This window comes from Odocoileus virginianus, chromosome 26 (assembly GCF_023699985.2).
Source record: "Odocoileus virginianus isolate 20LAN1187 ecotype Illinois chromosome 26, Ovbor_1.2, whole genome shotgun sequence".
In the NCBI taxonomy this organism is placed as follows: domain Eukaryota; kingdom Metazoa; phylum Chordata; class Mammalia; order Artiodactyla; family Cervidae; genus Odocoileus; species Odocoileus virginianus.
In genome coordinates, this window is record NC_069699.1 from 25,925,742 (window position 1) to 25,950,548 (window position 24,807).

Here is a 24,807-nt window from a genome sequence, read left to right on the forward strand (position 1 = left end):
TTCAAATGAAAATAAAATTATTCTAAACAGATGGCTCATGAAACACAAACACGTTTTCAACTTTAGAATCAACTCCTCCACATAAAAATTTCCTCTGAAAATACATACTCAGAATTTTAATCTACTTTGCTCAAATTAACTCAAGAATCTACTGAAATACATTACCCATTAAGAAACTTCCCCTCTGCTTCCTTTGTTCTCATTCCCCTTCATTTTTCCCTTTATGTAGTTGCTTCTCTATGAAGGAAAATGCTTCATACCACTAAAAAATGTATTCTCCTTCCAAACACTGCACTGATCTTTTCCCTCTATAGGAACTCCTAAGTACTACAACAAATATGTTTCCCTCAATATTTTCAGGTTAAAGCTATTTTTCAGAGCCCAAGGGTAGAAAATCTATCTCTTTATTTCCCAGCTAATTCTGGAACATTTAGTGGCCAGTACCTACATCTTAATTCGTTGCCTCTTACAGTTCCAAATTCTATTAAGATTACGCAGTCTCACTGCTCTCCATGCAGAACCTGCATGGGAAGCTAGCACAGCGGGGCACAGGAGAGCCCGGCGCTGTCTCCGAGGGACAGCGGACGCTGTACAACTTGTAAACAGAGGGAAATGTGGAAAGAATGAATGAATGAAAACAAACAGAAGTTAATGAGACTTATCACTGACTCAAGATGACGGGGCTTTGAGTCGGGGGACTCAAAGTGGCATTAAGAATTCAGCTGTAACAATCTGACTGGAGCAAACAAAGACAAGTCAATTGAATCTGAATTTCATCAAGAGACAAAGTGTGATAAGAATTTAATCATAACTATCTGACAAACACAGGTAAATCTAATCCAAATACTGAATTACATGTGTGGAAGATGGGCAAAAATAACGTAACTGCTTACACAAAATCCTGACATTTTTAAGAGCTTTAAAATACAAATTACCAGCTCAGAAATCTCTACATGGAGCCCCAATCAAGAGAATATTCCTTTTGTATAATTATACTTTTATAATATATTTATCAACTAATTGAGCAAACATTAAAAATGTCAGTGGAACAGAGAGCCTAGAAATAGACCCAAACATAAATGTAAACTTAGCATATGGCAAAGGACAGATTTTTCAGTTAACAGTCCGAGAAATGTCTGAGAAATGACAGACCTACTACAAAACTGTACCAGAGATTAAAAATTAAAAAGATATCTGTCCCCACCCCCTTTCTGATTATATATATAGAATACATGCATGTACATGTTCAGTCATGTCTTGATTCTTTGTGACCCTATGGACTGTAGCCCACCAGACTCCTCTGTCCATGGGATTTCTTCACACAGGAATACTGAAGTGGGATGTCATTTCCTCCACCAGGGTATCTTCCTGACCCAGGGATTGAACCCATGTTTCCTGCATTGGCAGGTGGATACCACTGAGCCACATAGGAAGCCCCATATAGACATAGAATAGTCACTGGGAAAAAATTTACAAAACATAAATTGAATATTTGCATTAACATGCCCAGTGATCATTACTACAGAACATTTTTAGTGTATTTTTCTCTAATATATTTTTTAAAATCTAAGTTGGGCATCCTAAATTAGTCTTCCTTTGATCCCCCACCTCATTCATTGTGGTATAGTCACCACTCAAGCAGTCTCTGAAAGTAAGATTTTTAATATGTACCATATTTGACAGTACCATTATTCAATAACCACCTTAGAGAAAAAATTTAAGGTCTGCTTCCAGCCCATTACAATTAAAAGTAATTGCGTTTAATATCCCAATAGTAAACTTTGTATGGCATCTGTTTAATACCTTAGGATAGACTCCTGAAAGTGGAATCAACGAGTCAAATGTATGAAAGACAAAGAGAAAAAAAAAAAAAAGAAAAAAGAAAAAAAAAAAAGAAAGACAAAGAACTTTGATATTTTCAAAGGCCCCTTAGAAATGTTGTACCACCTTACAGTGATACCAGTATAGAAACACTTATTTCATTCCAGTATAACACACTTTCAGAACTCATATATTTAAGAGTAGAAAAACACTATACACTTTGCCTTTCATTCACTGCCAGTGAAGCAGTATGTTTACTGGCCACAAGACCTTCCTTTTGGGTTTGAATAAGTCCTTTCCAATCCCTTGTCCTATAGTTCCTCAATCTTGGCACCACTGACATTGTAAGCCTGATAATTCTTTGTCAAAGGGGTATGCCCTGTGAATGTAGAATGGTGAACAGCATCCTTGATCTCTACCCACAAGAAGATAGGAGCACCCAACCTTAAAATGACAATATCTATAAACATTGCCAAGTGCTCTCTGGGAGACAAAAAGTATCCTCAGTTAAAAACCACTACCCACTCCATCCCTTTAAAATTGCCTTTTTCTTATTCTCACAGTATTAATAGAAAAAGTAAAATCACTAAATATAATAATACAAGTATAAAAAACTACAGAAGTATAAAAGTAATATAACTTTTGCATTTCATTTTTTACCAAATGGTTCAAATATAAAAATTGCTGTTTTCATATAAACGTTAAAGTGACTCTAAAATATTTGTTTTCTATTCTGAAATTATCTCGGAAATGCTATACATTTCCTTGATCAGAAACTCATATCTGCATATGGAATGGTACCATGTCAAATAAAATTATGACACAAATTCTGAAGGTAAAGTTATTTGCCACTAAAAGTGAAGTTTTCAAATTAAGAGTGTTAAATACCAAATGATAACTGTACATATAAAGGACGCAATCAGATGGAAAAGAAAGCTTCAACAGTTAACACTAACGTTCAGATAATACTTCAGCGTAAACTTGGGTTCCTTCTTTGATCACTTGTATATTCGTAACGATTCTGACATATCTAAAGATTCAAGTTACTTTCCTCCACTCACCCATTTCTCCCTAACAATTAAAACAAAAAGTTCAAGAAATAGTCTATCTTGGTTACCCTGATTTATGCTTAACTCTTAGCTAACCTTATGTTATCCTTTTTTTTAAAATCTTCTCAAATTTATTAATGTATCAACATGGACCGTCCCTTCCATATAGACAGCTGAACTAAACAAATATGAACCCAAGATAGATCTCCAACAGTATCATTCAAGCTAAAGACAGCCAATTTAGAACTCAGAGGGTACTAGGTTTTTTTAAAAGTTGCACTAGTTTAATGGCTGGTGGATCTATTCTCCTCCTTGCTACCAGACAGTCACACTACTCACAACATTCATCACTTCCTCCATAATCCATTGATATCAAAGCCAATTTGTCATCAAGAGAGAGGAGTCTATTCTTTCCCCGCATTTCCCAGAGCCTAGGCAGGCCCTGAGCCCTTTTTTTATTCTACCAACTGAAAATGTAACATCAAGTTCAAAAGCAGTTAGAAAGCCCAGAAACAATGAAAGACAATGATCCTTAAAACAGTACGAAAAACAAGATATAAAGACAATAAACAAATAGAAATAAGACAGCATAAACTATAAGATGCAAAGAGTTTAAAGACGGTATAACAGAACCAACAAAAAGGAGATGAAATATATGTTTAGAGCCATCAAGAAAAGACTTCAGGACAAAGTGGGACTTTAAGGTGAACCCTGAAACCATAAGTATGGAAAAATGAAGTGGAAAAGTTTAGGACTTAAAGACAGAAGGAACTTAATATAGACAAATGAATTTTTCAGTCTCAGCACCACTGATATTTTAGGCTTCAGAGTTCTGCACTGTGGTAGACTGCCCTGTCCATTGTTAAGATGTTTGGCAACATCTACAGCCCGTACACCTTAATGCCAGCAGTCCTCAGCACAAATGGCGACAACCAAACATGTCTCTAAGAGACTGCCAAATGAACCTTGGGTTGGGGGGTAGGGGAGAGGAGAGGCTTGGTCCCAGCTGAAAACCACTGCAATACACAATCCCTTCTGTTGAGAATTATACTGGTTCCTCCTAAAAAACAGTAAGGTCAAGAAAATCAGAGGTGCAATACAAATTTCTCAAAAAATCTAAAGAATAAAAAGGCATGAACATGTGTCCAAACATAATTTAAGAGACAGAGGAGGAACTCTAAAATATACACGATTCATTAAAAAAACTCATTAGCATTAATATCTATCTCATGAATCACTTCTAATCATACAGGAAAATGTGCTATGGAGATATGATCTAGAGTATTTTTCCTCAAGTTCATTGAGAAAGCTAAGAGAAAAAAAAAACAACAGGAAAAAGCCCTTCTACCTCGAACCAGAGATCAGCTGATGCTGTGCAAGTCAAAGAAAGAAATATTCAGCTTTTGTAAGGAGACTGAAATGAACATACATAAATGGCTTTATAATTTGTTACTGAAATATAAAGTGAATTGACATGGCAGTGGTGGCAGATTACTGTTCACTTTAGTACACACGTTTCATCTCAGAGAATCCTTTTAGAATTTGAAGGCGAAGCTCAGTGTCTTAACAGTGTTTGCAACACTGGCTTTTTATAGTGTGGTATGTGTCTATTTTGTGCTATTCTGTTTAGAAATGGAATTAGCCATAAGCATACAGAAAAGTAAATGAAAAAAAATAGCAAGTTAACACTAATACAATGTATGTAACAAACATTGTTGGGCTAACCAAATTTCAATACACTTATACTAAAGAAATTGGGCAATGGAAGTCAGAAGTAGGTATGAACAGAGTAAGGGGGAGCAGGTAAAGAAACTAAATCCTGTTATTATTATGAAATCAGTAATTATTCTAAAAATTTAAAGAAAAAAGTAACACTCTAAAACTGTAACTTAGAAACAGGCAGGTCAACACCCTTCCTCCTAAAAAAGCAATGGTTTTAAAGTGGTTACCTCTACAGAATAGGAAATAAAGGAAAATCACATAGAAGATTTTTTGTTCCCTTTGTTGTACTAAATAAACTCCCTAAATCTTGTGCATGTAAAACTTCACTGAAAGTAAAAACAACAGTGTAAAAAAAACAAAAAATTAAAGTACTGGTGCTAGAATCTGAAAGCTTAGCTGGGTTCAAATTTTAGTTCAGCTACTTTTTCATTTGTACGACATAAGAGAGGTAACTCTAGCCTCCTTTTGTTTCCTATATCTAAAATGGAGATAAGTTATTTACTTCACAGAACTGCTGGAAGCATTACACTAGTGTATGCAGAGTGCTTATTTTAGCAAAGTGGCTGACTCCTACGAAACACTCAACGGCTGCTCATCCTCAAGAAACTCTGGATGTGGAGAACATCTGAGCAATACTGTCGAAATACAGAGAGGGCTTTCCAGGTATAAGACAGGACTGAGGCAACAAGAAAGGCTTCTATTAGATCCTAAGATAGTTGGGCTTATCTTATATATGCTCACCTAAAGGATATTTAATAGAGGCAATCTCTCCAGCTTAAGAGCACTTCTAGGGGCTCTTTAACCATTACCTTCTATTAGAGAAAGGAGAAAATTTACCCAATACTCCTTCTTTATCCATTCACAAAACTATTTCTTTTTAGAAGATAAATAAATGCAGTATTTTTGCTAACAAAAATATAAATAGGAAAAAACAACTACACATCACTCAGCTTCATCTACTAGAATTTAGCAAGAGTAGAAATTCTGACTCTACAAGACCTCCAATTCATTGATCTTACCACCTTTTTACTGTCCCTCACCACTTTATCAGATTAAATAATTAATCATTAAGCATTAGCCACCTGCCCCCCAGCATACAGTTGATTCTCTAGCCACTCTCTGGCTTCACTGTACTCACCAAATCAACTTTAAAAAATGCAAATCCCACCAAATCTGTGCCTATGCAGCAGCACACATGGGCACTAACACAAAATGAAAGAAAAATGCATCACCATACTAGCTGATTTCAAGTACAATATTAATGCTATCAGATTAGTATTTTATTTCCCTAGTTCATTCACTCCCAGACACTTCGAGGTAACTATTTCAATCTCCTCTAGTGGGTCAGACAGGAAAGAATGTGCCTGCAATGAGGGAGACCAGGGTTTGATCCCTGTGATAGGAAGATCCCCTGAAGAGAATGGCAATCCAGTCTAGAATTCTTGTCTGGAGAATTCCAAGGACAGAGGAGCCTGGCAGGCTACAGTCTATGGGATTACAAAGAGTCAGACACCACTGGGCGACCACACTTTTCACTTCTGTTTTCTCTCCTCAAACCCCCATGGAGTTCTCTCTCTCTCACACACATAACAACCTTGAATCTCCTGAGTCCCACCACACTGATCCACCTACTACTAGAAGGTTCACCCACAGCTGGAATTCCCACCTGTTATAAAAGTATCCCTGCTCTCATCTATGTACATGCCAGATTCTCTATTTGTGCACCTACTCAGAGCATCACCTATGTAATCCTCCTTTTAATCAACCATAACAACTTTTTAATCTCTGATGGATCATTTTCACTACCATACAAATATATTAACATTTCTCCCACTTCAGAATTTTTTTCTTCCTCTACTTACCCATCATTTATTTGCTCTCCTTTGAAGGAAAACTCCTTGAAAAGGTTGTCCCTCTCATTATCCCTCAAACGCACTTCAGACAAGCTACACCACTGAAACTAACCTGTGCTTATCAAGGTCATCAACTACCTCCATATCGCTAAAGCCAATGATCATTTCTCACATCTCATCCTAACTGACCTACCCAGAGTATTTCACATACTTGACCACTCTTCCTTAATTACTTTACGACACTGTCTTTTAGGACTTCCCTTATGGCCCAGCTGGTAAAGAATCCGCCTGCAATGCAGGAGACCTGGGTTCAATCCCTGAGTTGGGAAGATACCCTGGAGAAGGGAAAGGCTACCCACTCCATTATCCTGGCCTGGAGTATTCCATGAACTCTATAATTCATTGGGTCACTGAGAGTCTGACACAACTGAGTGACTTTCACTTCATTTCACTCCACTGTCTTTTAATTTGCTGATCTTTCCTACTCATTGGCCCTTTCTGGTTTTACAAACTGCTTCATGCTGGAGTGATCCAAAGCTCAGCTTATCACTTCTGTCTACACTTGGTAACCTTCTCCTGTCTGGAGATTTTAAATACTGTCTGTTAATGCATTCATGCATCCAACCACCTGCTACACAACAAAATAGAAACTGAACTTCTAGTCTTTCCCAAAAATTGCTCCTCCCAAAGCCTTTTCCATTTCAGGTGTGAGGAAATTCCACCCTTTCAGCTGCTAAGGCAAACCGGAGTCATTTTTTATTTCATTCTTTCCCTCACACACCACACCATATCTTCAGGAAATCCTCCCAGTTTTATCTTTAAAATGTATTAAAAGTGTGACTAATTCTCACAACCTCCTGCTATGACTTAATCCATCTCTTCAAAAATATCATCTTCAATAATCCCTGCTTCTATCTTACTGTGTGGCCAGTGAGCGCTCAGCTGTGTCTGACTCTTTGTGACCACATGGACAGTAGCCAGTCAGGCTCCTCTGTCCATGGAATTTTCCAGACAAGAATATGGGAGTGGGCTGCCATTTCCTTCTTCAGGGGATCTTCCTGACCCAGCAATCGAACCTGTGTCTCCTGCATTAGCAGACAGATTCTTTATCACTGAGACAGCTGGGTTTTACCTAAAACCTATTTTCAGCACTGTCGTTCATACAATTCTCTTAATGCTGACATTAAAGTCTGACAATGTCACTTCTCAACTCAAAAAACTCCACACTGGCTCCTGATTTCAGAGTGAAGGATAAAAACTCCTTGCCATGGTTCACAGTGCCTTAAATGATTTGACCCCAACCCCCTCTGAGCTCCTCTCCTTGATCAGCCTACTCCGGCCACAGTGGCCTCTGTTAAGTCTGTGACAAGGTGGGACACACACCTCCTTAAGGGCCTCTGCACCAAAGACTTCAGCCTGGAATGCTCTTCTGCTAAGTATATGCATGGCCAACTTCCTGTCTTGCCCAAATATCACCTTCAAAATGAGGCTGACTCTGACCACTTTATTTAAAATTACAACTGCCTCTCTACCCTTAAACTCTCATTTCCCTTGCCATTTTTCTTATTCTTCTACTGCCCTGACAATCTAATAACATAATACATAATGTTATTGTATCTATCTGCTCACATATTTGTTCACCAGCGCATATATCACAAGTACCAATAATACATACAGCAAAAACTAAGTGCTCGATAATTACTTGGTAAAAATATCCTGAAGTCTACTCTGAAGTAATGCTCACAACCACCTACAGTGGAAAAAAGAAATCAAGAAGAAAAATACCACTTTCCAAGCAGATTTGGGAAGTATTACAGGTGCAACTGTTTTAGCAATAGGAGCAGAGAATGATTTCTGAATTTCAATGCATAATAATAATAGCAGCAAACACATAATGACTAATTCAGACACTGTTCTAAGCACTTTGTAATCCTCACAACAACCCCATGAGTTAGGCAGTATTTCACCCATTTTATTATCAATAAAGCAACTAAGAAATAAAGTGACTAAACAACCTGCCCATGCTTGTATAGCTAGTTAACTAGTAGAGTCAAAATTTCAACCCAGGCATTTAGGCTTCAGAATCCATACTCTTGTTAATAAGTCAATACACCTAGTAATCGGAAAAGTATAAGCAAAACCAAAACACACACAGAAACCTATACAAACATGCATCTCTAAGCTACACTGTAGTGGGGAAAGATTATTTAAAAAAAAAAAAAGTGTACTTGCCTTCAGGGACTTCACAATGTAAACAAAAAATAGTAAAATAACCAAATACACAATGATAGAAGCAATCATGAAGTACTGTAATGGACAAAGACACACCTAACCCAGGGTCAGGGAAAACTTTCCAACCCCTTAAACGATGAGCAAAAAGGGAGAAAGGTCTTTATTCCAAAGAGAGGAAACAACATGGGCATAGGCACTAAGATGAGAAAGTGTGATCAACCACAGAACTGAGTAGTTAAGAAAGGGGGGAAAAAAGGAACAAACTGGGGACAAGTAGAGACATAATCACATACATTTTAAACATCACTGTAATATCCTGGGCTCCCCTGGTGACTCAGACAATAAAGGACCTGCCTGCAATGCAGGAGACCTGGGTTGAATCCCTGGGTTGGGAAGATCCCCTGGAGGAGGAAATAGCAAGTCAGTCCAGTATTCTTGCCTGGAAAATCCCAAAGACAGAAGAGCCTCGCAGGCTACAGGCCACCGGATTGCAAAGTCGGACATACTGAGCGACTAACACTAATAAAGATTTTAATTATGGGAAGAAGATATTTACACTGTAGCACAATCACTGCTATAAGCATAGACTAGACAGAAAGTGCAAACAAAAACTCCAGTTAGGGAATTCCCTGGTGGTCCAGTGGCTAAGACTCTGCGCTCCTGATACAGGGGGGCTGGGTTCAATCCCTGGTTAGGGAACTAGATCCCACATGCCACAACTAAGACTCTATGTAGCCAAATAAATAAAAATAAATGTTTAAAAAAAAAAAAAAAAAAAACCTCCAGTTAGAAAACTAAAAGCCTATACAGAAATTCAAACAAGACAGGAATAATCGATAGACAATATCTAAAAAAAAAAACACAAAATCATAACCTGATGTGATCTGTGAGTCCTCATGTCCATTCACACTAACACTACCCTATTTCAAGTTCTCATTTCCTCTAGCTTAAATTCCTATAATAGCCACCTAACTGACTGCCCTAACTTCCCTGAATTAAGACTTCAGCTCCACAAGGCAAAGCTCTCTCCCTTGCCCCCAAATCATCAATAACGTGTGAATTCTTTCTAAATGCAAAATTCTATGTAATAGTGAAACACACTCTGATCTATGGGCTTCCCTGATAGCTCAGTTGGTAAAGAATCCGCCTGCAATACAGGAGACTCTGGTTCGATTCCTGGGTTGGAGAAGGGACAGGCTACCCACTCCAGTATTCCTGGGCTTCCCTTGTGGCTCAGCTGGTAAAGAATCCACCTGCAACGTGGGAGACCTGAATTCGATCCCTGCATTGGGAACATCCCCTGGAGAAGAGAAAGGCTACCCACTCCAGTGGTAGAGAATTCCATGGACTGTATAGTCCACGGTGTCGCAAAGAGTTAAACACGACTTGAAAGTAAGCGTCTTTCATTTTCACCTTCTCTGACAGATCTCAAATCTTATCTTCATAGCCCTGCACTTTTCCTGACTACTCCTTCGTTCACTGTTCCTTTGAGCTAGACTAAGCCTGTCTCTCACACCATGAAGCCATTCCTAATTCTCCTTGCCAAAAGTCAAACTCTGACTCTACTGCTCCCAAAACATTGATTATTCCCTTAAAATAACTATTATATTTTGCCTCAGACCATGATCTCTAGTTTTATGTCCTTACAAGATCAGGTTAGGAATCTTAGGAAGCTAAGAAACATGTAACACAATTTCTCTTTTGGGAGGGAACTGTCTTTATCATGAAAACACTTTGATACTAACTTAGCTTAGCAAAAGCTACAGCTTTAAAGTATAATTATGCATTCCAGCAATTCAGATAGGTTGTTAAGAATGTTGAATTTGTCAATAATAGAACAGGGGTTAGTGCAAACTCTACCTAAATCCTTAAAAGTCAAAAATTTCCTGCTGACCAGTCAGTTATAAGCTCACAACAGTGAGATAATATTAAGTCATACACTTCAGCTGTATGATGAATTTGGGGGAACTGTAGATACGTATATGCTGGTTACAGCACATACCAACAGGGACATATACAGCATATACCAAGATACAAATACAAGGACGGACCTCCAGCTATATCCCTGACCACACCACCTGATCCCTTTCTAAAAGAGAATTTATCCTGGGGTAGGCCAACTGGATATTCTAGCACAGGAATGTAAAACAGGGAGGAACAGGAATTTACTGGAACTAAATCACCCCTTTAGCTGGAAACTAAAAAAAAAGTGCCCAGCAACTTCTAGTGCTGATACCCTGAAGCACCCTATCTATCACATTGGCTTGGAGATATAGCTTAAGCTTTGATTCCAAGCACTACCTCAATATTCTTCCAATAAATCTTCCCTTCTCTTCTTGTTTCCTTTTGGGCTTACATAAAACAAAATCACTCTGTGTTGCTGCCAAGCAGAAAGTTTAAAATAAATGTGATACTTTCAAAAAGCTAAAGATTCCTTCAAAATTAACTCTTTAATACTCCAGTTTTAAGCAGAAATCTGAGCAGTGGAAAAAAGCCTCTTCCAAATTTTCAAATTACAATTTTATTTAACATTTTGTTATTTAAATGGTGTGACACTAGTAAATTAATTTACGCCTGCTTGTGCGTTCCCAAATGAGCCATTAACATTCAGTCTAGCAGAATACCCATAGGATTCAGAGAATTTGGGTTTTAAATTTCTCTGTGTGTAACTCCAGAATGTCAAAGATCTGGCATGTCTTATACACACTAATACTCTTCTCATGACACATCACTTTACAGCTGTTTTCTTCTTTATTAGAACTTCAACACTGACTACAGTTTGGTGAATTTTTTCTTTTTTCAGTAAAGTATCACAGGACTTCAAAATATACAAATGCTCCTGTATCAGCTCTGAAGCTTCATTCTCCTACATAAGAAATTAGATCTGAACTTATAAATGTATGTATTTATGAATTTGAAAGACTAAAGATCATACATGTCAGCCAAATATATCTACAAAGCTTTTTTTCAATGTGAACTTTTCACCTTTTAAAAGTATAAAAAGTATAATTGCTTACAGTCAATGAAATTACAAATTTAGAAAAATTAAATGATGAATGGTGAAACTCATTCTGGGAATTCAGAAATAAAAACATTCAAACTGAAAACTAAAAAGCAATGTTGATCCATTTATATTTGTTAAAGGCTACTGGCATTTCTTTTTCAAGTATGCCTGAAAATTTTGATTTGAATTCCTCAGAATACAAAGGTCTGCTCAAGTATACTGTAGTTTTTTCTGATGACTATTTTTTCCTTTTTTTGGAAACTACTTATTAAATTCTTTCTCTTTTGTTTTACTGAGAGCATATAAATAGTAAGCATATTTAGGGGCATAGGATGAGGGTGACTTTCACTTCTTTTATCAAAGACTGTATTGTTCAAATTGTTTTAAATAAGGTACACTTCCCTCATTTTATAATACAAAAAACCACATTTTAAATATTCGGCCACATTTCTCAAAACCATGCCTCACATTAACACCAAATTCACTAATTTTAAAAATTAGCACATTTGGAAAACTTCATTCATGTGTTTCTATAATTTGAAGGTTTTTATACAGTTCAATTATAAATGTTTTAAAAACAATCACAAATAATTTTATCCACAAATCCTCATAGCAACCTGAACTTTAAAGACTACCAACCAAATAAAAAAAGCTACGCTTAAAATGTTTAAAACCTTTTCTTACTTGAAACATGCCAACACTTAAATCAATCTACTAACATGTAAACTTAGAAGCCTTTCTTTCAAAATAATTCTTCCAACTGTCTGTACTACTGGTCCAAAACATTTAAATATATGCTTTTTCTAAACCTTCAAAGAGCTAACAACACTGTATTATTCAGATATAAATCAGGAGCAACTGTAAGACTGTTGTTTTAAGAAATCTAGGACACTACTGATATTTGAAAGAATCAATTTCTGAGATATTTAAAATGTGGGAAAAAACATGCTGATGAGAAATATTTACAGAAATTTAATTTTAAGATGTCTTTCTAGGGAGCGAAGAGATTCTAGGATTAAACCTTTATTTTCAAAATTTTATAATTATGTCAAAATTTTGAGGACTATCTGGAATTAGTATGTTGATACATAGCAGAAAAAGTTAAAAAAGCAGAAACTTGAAGCAATTTCTATTTTATTCCCATCTAATCAAGCTCGTCAGCACTTCATACATTATGAAGCTAGTATTATTTGACCCTAAAGTTTTCACTTCTCCAAAATTTAAAAATAGAAATGTGTATCAAACATGATAATTATTTTTGGTTGAACTCTTTGGTATTAGATTAGTCTTAAGCTTATATATAGCATATGCTGACTTAAGGGTCAACTGAAAAAAAGTACTCTCTTAAAGGACTACATTTATAAGCTTCCCCAGTCCTAATTTTAAAGATGAAGTTAACATAGTTGATACGGGCAAATACAGATAGTATTGATAGTAGTGAGCAAAACATTAAATGAGGGACTTTCCTGGTGGTCCAGTGGCTGGGACTCCAAGCTTCCAATGCAGAGGGCCCAGGTTTGTCCTCTGGTCAGGGAACTAGATCGCATATGCCACAACTAAGACCCGGCACAGCCAAACTAAATGTTTTTAAAAAATATTAAATGAATATACGGGATGGGGAATACATGTAAATCCATGGCTAATTCATGTCAAAAACCACTATAATATTGTAAAGTAATTAGCCTCCAACTAATAAAAATAAATGAAAAAAAATATTAAATGAATTTAACACTAAGATAATAAATATTACAAGGGACTATGGTTTGTGTACTCACCAGTACAGTCTAAGGTACCCAGCACAGGTATATGCTCATTAATTATTTGCTGACATCTCGGTAAAGATGTGAAGGAACTTAAGCAAACCCGATACACAGAAATTACACAAACACTAACTTGGAGAATAGTACATAGCAAGGCAACCTATGCATTCAGAAAACTTCATACCATCATTTTTTACATAAAATGTCACATAAAATGCAGTTACTCTCACATAGTATGTATTCAATAAATCCCAACCCCTTTTCCTTCCCACTTCCTTATTAGCAGTGTACACCTAAAATATTTACTTCATAAAACTCAATTAACATAAAAACTTTAAGAATACAACTGCATAAAACAATCCACACCTGAATGTAATCAGTAAATATAAAAAGAAAGACATACAAAGCACTGACAAGTCTTATGGACTGTGTTTGTGTCCACCCATATTGTTATACTGAAGCCTCTAGTCCACAATGTGATGGTATTTGAGGATGAGATCTTTGGGAGACAATTAAGTATAAATGAGGTCCTGAGAATCAGACTCTCCTAATGAGACTACTACTTTTATTAGAAGACATGGTGGGGAGGGAGGTTATGGAGGGCAGGCAGGAGAGTAGCCCTCCCCAGGTCCCACCCCATCTCTGCGAGGACTCAGCAAGACAGGAAGAGAGGTTCTCACCAGAACCCAACCATGCTGGCACTGTGATCTCAAGCTTCCAGCCTCCGTAACTTTAAGAAAATAATTTCTCTTCTTTACACCAGTCTACGGTATTTTCTTACAGTAGCCCAAGCTAAAACAGCAAAGCTACTACTTTGAAGGAAACATGATACTGAAAGATATAATGATCAAAAAACAAATTATGGCCTCAAAGGGCCTAGCTTGGTAGAAAAAATAATATTTATATTAAAATTCCCATATAGAGTAGAAAATGGTACAACGGAGACTTTAGAAAAGCAAGATCACTATCTTGTTTAACATTTAGGGAGAGGTGGGATGGGGAGAGGGAGGGAGGCTCAAGATTGAGGGGATATATGTGTAATTATGACTGATTCACGCTGATGTATGGCAGAGAGGACCGTAACATTGTAAACCAATTGTCCTCCAACTAAAACCAAACCAAAACAAAACAAAACAACTAGGGAGGCTTAGAAACAAGCAAAACAGACAAAGGATAAACAGAATCTGGACACAGAAAAACTGAAAGGGAAGAAAGCAAGCAAGCAGTCTCAGAATTTCCCCACACCCAACACTCAAAATTCTGATACCAGTAATGTTTTCCAAATATTTTTAAAATATTTCTTTAATAGATGAAGACAAAGTTTAATTTTTCTATTCACATATTTAATCCAGCTCCTACACTGCACCACATTTTGAGCAAGGCAATTTCAGCCCCATCAAAGCCTAGAGAACCACAAACAGAAACAAACTAATAGAAAATATGATCAATGCATGTCAGAAATATGGTAGTTTCTATGGAGAAAAGGAGATCCAGACAGCTTTTCAGTAGATTCGTATGCACTTGGAATGAAGCTGGCTGAACAGTCTTAAAGGACAAGTTGAAGTTATCCCATGAAGAAAAATGTCAGAGGCAAAGATGATGACAGAAAAATGTCAGAATGTAATGCGAGCAAAATACAGCACTGCATACTTAGTGAGCTGCAAAGCACTTGGCAAAGTTATATACAGTGGCAAGAGACAAGACTGGGAAGGTAAATAGAGCTCAGATCAGGAAAACAATTTTAAAGACAAAAACAGTATCGGTCGAACCAACTGGACAAAAGTTTAAGAGAGAATGATACAAACTAGTAATACTATACAAGGGAGGCTTCAAATGAAACAGAAGAGAGTGACCATATATCCTCGTTAGAACAGTCCCGGTCTCCATCTGTACATCTGGTGTTCTGCCCAGTTTATCATGTACACATATTTATATTTATGTAATATGTACACATATTCACATTTAATGAAGTATTAATAATTACATAAAATCCAGTTTGGGTAGACCTCTCTAATTTGTACTTCCAACTTCTATGACCCTGTCAGACTGTGAAAACCATGTGTAATAAAGAATGCTTCCACTCAAACACAGTTAAATCTGAAAAATGACAGAAACAGCCAGTCTCTCTCAACTGTCTCAGGCTCCATTTAATCCTTCCGTTTCAAAGACAGTCAGCTAGGGCAGCTGACTCCTCTGGAGGGAGAGAAGTGGTCAACACTGTTATCACTAATGCTCCACTGGTGTACTGGCCGGCTGTGTAGTGGCCGGCGACTCTGTGAGATACACAACTGCAGCCACGCTACCAGTCAGCAGAGTTCACGGATAAACACAGATTAGGTACATACAGAGCAATTAATTAAGACACCAAGCTGTTACTCCATCCACAAAGTAGAAATTAAAGGTTCTTTCTCTTCCCTACACATGTAAGAACGGTCCAATGACGCTAGTTAACGGATGTATTTGTGAAGTAATAAGAGATATGCATACTGGTCTCTGCTCCTCGATCCTAAGAGCTCCTAAAACCCTTGAAAATAAAGGTTCTAGGAGAATCTTTTGTTCTAATATTTAGTCTCTGGTCCCAGTTCCTCACACAGAGCTACTAAATTCCTTGGAACTTCCTGGGTGATAAAAAAGTCTTCTATTCTCATGAGGTGACTCTGACTCTTGGTAGGTTCCTAGATGGGGGCTGGTCACCAGAAACATTGAGTCATGATTAGAAGCTTGAAACTTTCAGTCCCTCTTCCCACTGTCATTCTCTGGAGAGGGGCTAAAAGTGGAATTAATCATCAATCATACCCAGTTGATAAAACCTCAATAAACATCTACATGGGGTTCAGAGAGCTGAATTGGTGAATCTCGGTCTGGACTGGCGAACAAAATGTATCCACACACAGGGAGGGTGGTGCAACCCAAACTCCACAGGCATCTCATCTTCTGCTCAGAAGCTTTCTGGACCTCACCACATGTATCTCTTCATCTGGCTATTCACTCATAACCTTTAATATCCTGTGTAATATTAATAAACCAGTAACCTAGATAGTAAATGGTTTTCCTGAATTCTGTGAGCCACTTGAGCTAATTAACAGAATCCGAGGAATGGGTTGCAGAAACCTCTGAATTTTAGCCTGTTGTTCAGAAACACAGATATAACAACCTGGAGTTGTGACTGGTCTGAAGGTGGTGAGGGTAGGGGGCAGCACTGTGGGACTAAGACCTTAACATGTGAGATCTGAAGCTAACTCTGAGTACAATATGTAACAACTGAATTGTAGGAGACTTAGAATTGCTTGATGTGGGAAAACCCTCCCAACAAATCTAATGTCAAGACTGTTTTGAGTATAACCAGCAAGGAGAAAGAGTTCTAGACAATATTTGATTAGATAAAAGGCAAAGCATTTTGGACTTTCTTAACTGAAAATCAGGAAAGAGAACACTTTATAATTAAACTGTCAAATCTTGGATAAGTGTATTTCTTTCTCAAAATTAGACTTTTCTAAGTTTCTCAAGTATCAAGAGAATCCTGAAAGATAAAACTAAGAAGCCTTGGTTGATGATCTTGATGGTCTTATCATACACATCAATATTTTTATCTCACAGGTCAGAGAACAAAACTATCAAGAGACTTTTTAAAGCTTAACATATGCTTTTTCCTATGAAGCAAAATCTTTCAACCTCAGCACTACTGATATTTTGGGTTTGATAACCCTTTGTTGTTGGGTGTTATCCCGTGCACTGGAGCACTCTTGGCACATATATTTATAACAACCAAAAATGTCTCCAGATGTTGGTACCCCTGGCTGAGAACAGTTAGGAGGAATTGAAAAGCAAAGTGAAATAAATTACATCATAACCTGGAGATAAATCCCACATCACAAAAACCTCAGACATCTTCAGTTATTTTCACTTAAACACTGTAAGTATTTCACTTACATTTAAATAAAAGCATGTATTTACCGAAAACTAACTCTGAGAGAGTAGGAAGCAGCCTGTAAGATGTGGCCGCTTTGGCTTGGGAAGTGTTTTCAGTTCTGCTTGACCAGGACTCATGGCATCCTGAGGCCCCAGCAAGCGCTCAGTGTTCAGTCAGCCCAAGGGCACAATGTAGCTTTTTTTACCTGGTTGCTTAAGATTATTTACAAGTAAGTAAACAAGGACCACATGGGGCGGGGGGAGGTTAGGCTGCATTTACCGTGACAAAATTTCAAATACAGTCATAAAAATTAAAGACATTGCTCATACCTTTGTATTTGAAGTTTCTTTTACTGATAAATATGACTACCTATCTCAGGAATGAGAGAAAAAGACAGATACATGCCAGAAACAATTCCATCTACCCATTATAACAAAGACCACCTTTTCCATACAGTTTAGACCATCATGAGACTGTTTTAAACTCATATTATTACTAATACAATAGAAGCACACCTTATTTAAAAGCAACTTTATCAAGTTACTCTATTATTTTAAAAATAAATATCTAGCAAAAAAAACTGAAAACAAAGGGACAAATCACAGTTTAATAAATGAGGGAAACAGAAAACCACAAAAAGCAATAAACAAATGGAAAGAACCTGGAGTAAAACAAAAGAAAGCACATTAAAATGAGGTAACATTTCTCATCTCAGATTTTCAGACTTAAAAGTCTAATACCACTCAGGACTGACACTGGACGGGTAACTTTGATATATTGTTTGTATACAGTTGAGTTCAGCTGCTCAGTCGTATCCGACTCTGTGACCCCATGAATCGCAGCATGCCAGGCCTCCCTGTCCATCACCAATTCCCGGAGTCTACCCAAACCCAAGTCCATAGAGCTGGTGATGCCATCCAACCATCTCATCCTCTGTCGTCCCCTTCTCCTCTTTCCTTCAATCTTTCCCAGCATCACAGTCTTTTCAAATGCATCAGTTCTTTGCATCAGGTGGCCAAAGTATTGGAGTTTCAGCTTCAGCATCAGTCCTTCCAATGGATAGTCAGGACCGATTTCCATTAGGATGGACTGGTTGGATCTCCTTGCAGTTCAAGGGACTCTCAAGAGTCTTCTCCAACACCACAGTTCAAAAGCATCAATTCTTTGGCACTCAGCTTTCTTTACAGTCCAACTCTCACATCCATACACAACTACTGGAAAAACCATAGCTTTGACTAGACGGACCTTTGTTGGCAAAGTAATGCCTCTGCTTTTTAATATGCTGTCTAGGTTGTTCACAGCTTTTCTTCTAAGGAACAAGCAACTTTTAATTTCATGGCTGTAATCACCATCTGCAGTGATTTCGGAGCCCCCAAAAATAAAGCCTCTCACTGTTTCCACTGTTTCCCCATCTATTTGCCATGAACTGATGGGACTGGATGCCAGGATCTTCGGTTTCTGAATGTTGAGCTTTAAGCCAACTTTTTCACTTTCTTTCACTTTCATCAAGAGGCTCTTTAGTTCTTTGCTTTCTGCCACAAGGGTGGTGTCATCTGCCTATGTGAAGTTATTGGTATTTCTTCCGGCAATCTTGCATCCAGCCTGTGCTTCATCCAGCCCAGCATTTCTCATGATGTACTCTGCATATAAGTTAAATAAGCAGGGTGACAATATATAGCCTTGACAACATAGTACTCTTTTCCCAATTTGGAACCAATCTGTTGCTCCATGTCCAGTTCTAACTGTTGCTTCTTGACCTGCATACAATTTCTCAGGAGGCAGGTAAGGTGGTCTGGTATTCCCATCTCTTTCAGAATTTACCACAGTTTGTTGTGATCCACATAGTCAAAGGCTTTGGCATAGTCAATAAAGCAGAAGTAGATGTTTTTGTGGTATTCTCCTGCTTTTTTGATGATCCAACGGATGTTGGCAATTTGATCTCTGGTTCCTCTGCCTTTTCTAAATCCAGCTTGAACATCTGGAAGTTCACGGTTCACATTCTGTGGAAGCCTGGCTTGGAGAATTTTGAGCATTACTTTGCTAGCGTGTGAGATGAGTGCAATTATGCGGTAGTTAGAGCATTCTTTGGCAGTGCCTTTCTTTGGGATTGGAAAAAAAATTTTTTTTGAAGGCCAGCTGGCATTATCTATCAAGACAATAAGGCACATAAACTCCAACCCATAAACCCCATTCTTGCATCTGTGCCAATGTAATTATGCTCACTTAAGCATCATTTGAATTGTTTTAACTGTAAACAACCCTTTAAGACCATCAAAAAGGACGTTAAATAGGGTCAAAGAATGGAATACTATGCAACCCAAAAAAAGTCAGTGATGTGTTTTGATAAAAGATATACAAATATAGCAAGAAGGAGGAAGAAATGGCAACCACTCCAATATTCTTGCCTGAGAAACCCCATGGACAGAGGAGCCTGCAGGCCCTAGTCCCTGAGGTTCTAAGAGCTGGACACAACTTATGACCAAACCACCACCTTACCCATACTTGCCACAATCCCCTTCCCCAGGCAACTATCTGTAGTGTCCGTGCCTTAGGTGATCATATCACAATACAGCACAAGCAAAGGAGGGCTGGACAGGTATGTGGGGTCTAGCTTGGGTAAACAGCATAAAAGCCTCAGAAATTACAAAAATAACAGTGACAACAGATTCCTACCAAATGCGCAGCTTCAAATTCTAAGTAGTTCTGTAAGGCTTCTCAGATGTGAGAAGACTGCTGAAAAAGTGCCGAGTGGCATAAAGTAGAGGTTATGGGAGAATCTGGAGTCAGAATGTGCTGTGCTGCGCTCAGTCCCTCAGTCGTGTCTGACTCTGAGACCCCATGGACTGCAGGCCAGCAGGCTCCTCTGTCCATGGGGATTCTCCAGGCAAGACTACTGGAGTGAGTTGCCATGCTCTCCTCCAGGACATCTTCCCAACCCAGGGATCAAACCCAGGTCTCACACGTTGCAGGCAGATTCTTTACCATCTGAAATCAGAATGCCTGAGTTTAAATCCCAATTCCGTCACTCACCAGCTGCACTATCATACAACTATTTAAGTTCTGCAACCCTTTGTATCCTTATTTTAAAAAGGAGATACCTACTTCAGAGAGTAATAGTGAAGATTAAATTAGGGTAAGCATTTTAAACATTTGATAGTGTCTGGCACAAAATAAATGCTCATTAAAGGTACGCCTTTTAGGAGGCAAAAAAAAAAAAAAAAAAACCAAAACCTGAAATAGAAGTTCTTATGTGAAAATTCTAGTCCCTTAAAGATTTCTGACTCACCACCTCAAAATCAATGAAAGACTAACTAGGTAGGAGTACTAACCAGCACCACATACAACAAAAAATAACATTAGCAGAATCAGACTTAAAGAGTCAAAATACTATAAAGAGTCAAAATACTAAAAAGGCCTCACCTCCTGTAGGTAGCTCAGACAAATAAGGAGATGGTGCAAGTACAGGTATTCATATCTGAGAGAGTCTAAGTCAGATCTGGCTATAGGAAGGAAGAAAAATGTAATAGCTGAAGCTAAGTTCTGACAAGTAAAATGAACAGTTAGCTCAGTCACAAGTATAAAGAAGCTTAATGAGATTAGAGAACTGAGATCATATTACTAGTCAGTATGTTTTCATTCTTAGGATTTCATTTCAGTAAGCTACAAAAATTTTTAGGTATCAAAACTGGTATTAAATAACTGTCACTTTTTACTGCTCATTTTTTATTTTTTATATCACTATATAAACAATCTATGATTTGTTGAATGCCTCGTTTAGTTGCTAAGTCGTGTCTGACTCTTGCAACCCCACGGACAGAGAAGCCTGGCAGGCTACTGTCCATGGGATTCTCCAGGCAAGAATACTGGAGTGGGTTGCCATTTCCTTCTCCAGGGGATCTTCCCAACCCAGGAATCGAACCTGGGTCTCCTGCATTGTAGGCAGATTCTTTACCATCTGAGCTACAAGGGAAGCCCTAATTGTTCCTTATGTTGGTACTGGACCTCATGGTTGTTGAACGCCTGGTATTTCATAAAAACTGTGACCTAAGTGTTATTAATCATATTTTCATCTGAGGAACAGAGGAAAAGAGGGCTTAGGTGACTAATTTACTACATCACGGTCATTGAAACAGCTTATAATGAAACCAGAACAGCCTGCTAACCTACAATCAAGGAGATTTAAGCACAGAGACAAGAGAGATACCTTGACATAAACAGCTCCAAGTGTATCTTTTACTCTATAGTAGATCATCTCAATAAAGCTACCCACCCCCCCACCTTGCCATAGTCAAACTGCTAAGGTGTAGCAAAAAAAAGTCCAACTTGAACTACCACATATATGACATGTTATTTACTATATGGCACACTATTACTATTCTTTATATATATATAGATATATATATATTTTTAATTAGCTCTTATACACTTTACAATCAATGGCGTATGTTCTCAATAAATACTCAATCTATTTTGGTGTGAATAGTTAGGAGGGTGGTTATAACGACTGTCAAACCCAGACAGCCTGATATATAAAAAGGACTGCTTTTTATACAAATAGCATATATAAAATGGGTGAAACCAAAGAAAACAAAAATGAGCAACTGAACACATCTGAAGGCCTAGCAAAAATGAAGATCTAACAGTTCTCACATTCACCAAATATCTTAAAATATAAAGCTTTCACAGGCATAAGTATTAAATTAAATAACAGCTGACATTCTCCTCTTCAACTGTCTATACTCTGTTTTAGTAAGTGCTTTACATTTTTTTTCTGCTATTGATAATGAAAACTGATTTAGGTAGGCAGACACAAACATGAACACTCACTCACCCTTCCACCCCAATAAACTACCATATCAAAAAGGCAAGAGACCAATAGTCCACAAAACAGAGGGAAATTATTGTAGGCTGTGGACCATAAATTCCTTATCTTCTTACTAAGATGATGTTTTGAAACCACATGAAGTTGGTGACAGGCTTCCCAATAATCCATAAGCATTATGAATTCACGTTCACTGGCAGGCACAAAGATCTCTGGATGCAGACAAAAGGCACACGTGTAAGCCACACTAAGACAGACATCATGGGAACCCCTTGATGGCTCTCATGAGCTAGTGGTAACACTGACTGATGTCTCTCATCCAAGTTCAGACAAGTGATTCTCATTCTTTTTTTTTTAATTGTCTCCAAACTACTAACCTATGCAACATACCCCCAACAGTTAACATCTTCACCACTGGCAGACACTTAACAGCAACCACTATGATTATACCCCACCCTTAATCACTGTTACTGCAATACCCCCCCAGTAACCACTGCCATAATATAAACTGCTACAAGGCTGCTGAAATGGAAGCAAATTTGGAAATCACCTTTTCTAAGCTCCTCATTCAATGTCTGAGGGAAATGTGGCTCACTGTATTTAACTTATGGGCAACGAAAACAGTAGTGGAAGGGAAGAGAGGGTTGTCACACTGAGCACTAGGGACCATGTTAAACACTTATAAAGTATAAACCCAGTGATCACCACAACATCCCTGGAGGCAGATTTACTTCATTACCTATATTTACTATAAGGAAATTAAGGCATCAAGTAGTCGGCCTGCCTTGGTGACAGACTAAGTGATACAGCTGGGAATTCAAACCCAGGTCTGTCTGCTGCTCTCCAGAGCTCTTTCCACAAGATTAAGCACCTCAGACTTGTTTCATGAGCCAAATGCACTCTATTTAAGCTCAACACATAGACAATAGTAATTTTTATTCTTTCCCCAATTTTACTATCTCTAGCTACTTATTTTCATTTATTCACATCCTCACAATATCTGAGGCAACTACATGGTATAAACTCCATTTTTCAAGTGCAGAAACAGGTTCACAAATGATCAGTCCTAATTCACACAGACACGCTACTAACTTAAATTCAGAATCAAGCCAATGCTCCTTCCAAGAATGACATTACCACTTGCTAACTCTTGTGAAATTACGGGACTAGCCAACTACTAGTAAAAATTTGGACTAAACATGGAAAATATGAATTCATTGGTACACCCAAACGATTGAAGAGTTGAAGTTAATTCCAGTCAGAAAACAAAGTTGGCACATCTAGCTTCTAGGACATCATGCAGTAGATTCTGTGCAGTGCACACCACACACTGGGTTTACAGGTTTGATGTGATGAAACAAATGAGAACAACTATAATTTTCTTCATGTTCCTATCTTAATCACTGCAGTTACTAAAATATTTAAATGCAAAAAGGCATCCACTTTAACTTTATTTACTGAAAATCTACTGTGCTTCCTCTGTGTACCATTGTGATGATGGCACATGACGGGAATTTAGATGGCACATGGGTAATCAATACTAATCAACACTTTATTATTTATAGATTTTAAAAAGATGCAGAAAGATGTAACTAATTCAACAAACCACTGGTTTCAGACTTTATTCTCAGTAGATTAGTAGGAAGAAATTAACATATTGATTATACTTCTAGGGAGGGGCAAAATGAGGGCTTAACCTCTATCTGTAGTATTTTTCCATCTTAAAAAAATCTGAAGAAAAAAGTAACCTAACCTAAAAACAAACAATTATACAGTTGATAGGATGTGGCAAAAATCCCAAGGGTAGTATGTGAAACTGACATTTTAGAAATAACATTCAAGTGTCCAACGCTATGCTAGACAAAATTCCCTCCTAAAGAAAGCCAGAGAAGGATTTAGCAGTTTCATGGACTTAAGGAGATTTTATTTGTAATAATGTACATCTCAGTTATTGATTACTACTACTTTAAAGTAACTTAACTGCGATCTTCTTAGTGATATGTCAAAATTAATAAACACAAAGAGCCTGAAACTGCAAGGAGGGAAAAAAGCAGACTCAATATAAGCACTATCAACACAATTAACAACTACTATTTATCGAGTAAATAAATAATGTTAACACTTTACCAAGCAGTGTTCAGTTTTCTAAGTTTTCCATGTAAGATGTACTCATGCTATTCGGTACTATTATCATCCTCATCTTATAGATGAAGAAACTAACTTGACAGGGGCTGACTTACAAAGTTCTCCTAAATAGCGTAATTCTAAAAGGATGACAGAGGTGCTACAATTTTTCATCTCTCCAAAACCCCTTAGGTCAGACGTTAAGTAGACAGCAAAACCCAAAACCAATAAGCAAAAACATTTGCAACAAATCTACCTGAACAAGGTTATCTCACAACCCCCAAAAAATATGTTAATTAGGAAAAACTCACGGTCAGAAACCTGTACATTCTAAGAATCTACTGTACAAGAGGAAACTGAAGTCATAGCGTATCTGAAAGGGCTACAAATAGGAGAAACACAAAATAGACAACAGTTGTTCACAAGAAATCATGGCAGGTCAAACTGAGAACAGCTGAAACTGAGATACGTTTTGCCCACTCCAGTAATAAATAAATAGAAAAACCTCCA

General features: G+C 37.6%; 1 protein-coding gene across 2 annotated transcripts in view; it reads right to left on the bottom strand.

Moving 5' to 3' along the window:
• The window catches only part of PPP4R2 (protein phosphatase 4 regulatory subunit 2), a 53,194-nt gene that overhangs the window by 23,411 nt on the left and 4,976 nt on the right, over positions 1-24,807 (bottom strand). The window lies entirely within an intron of this gene.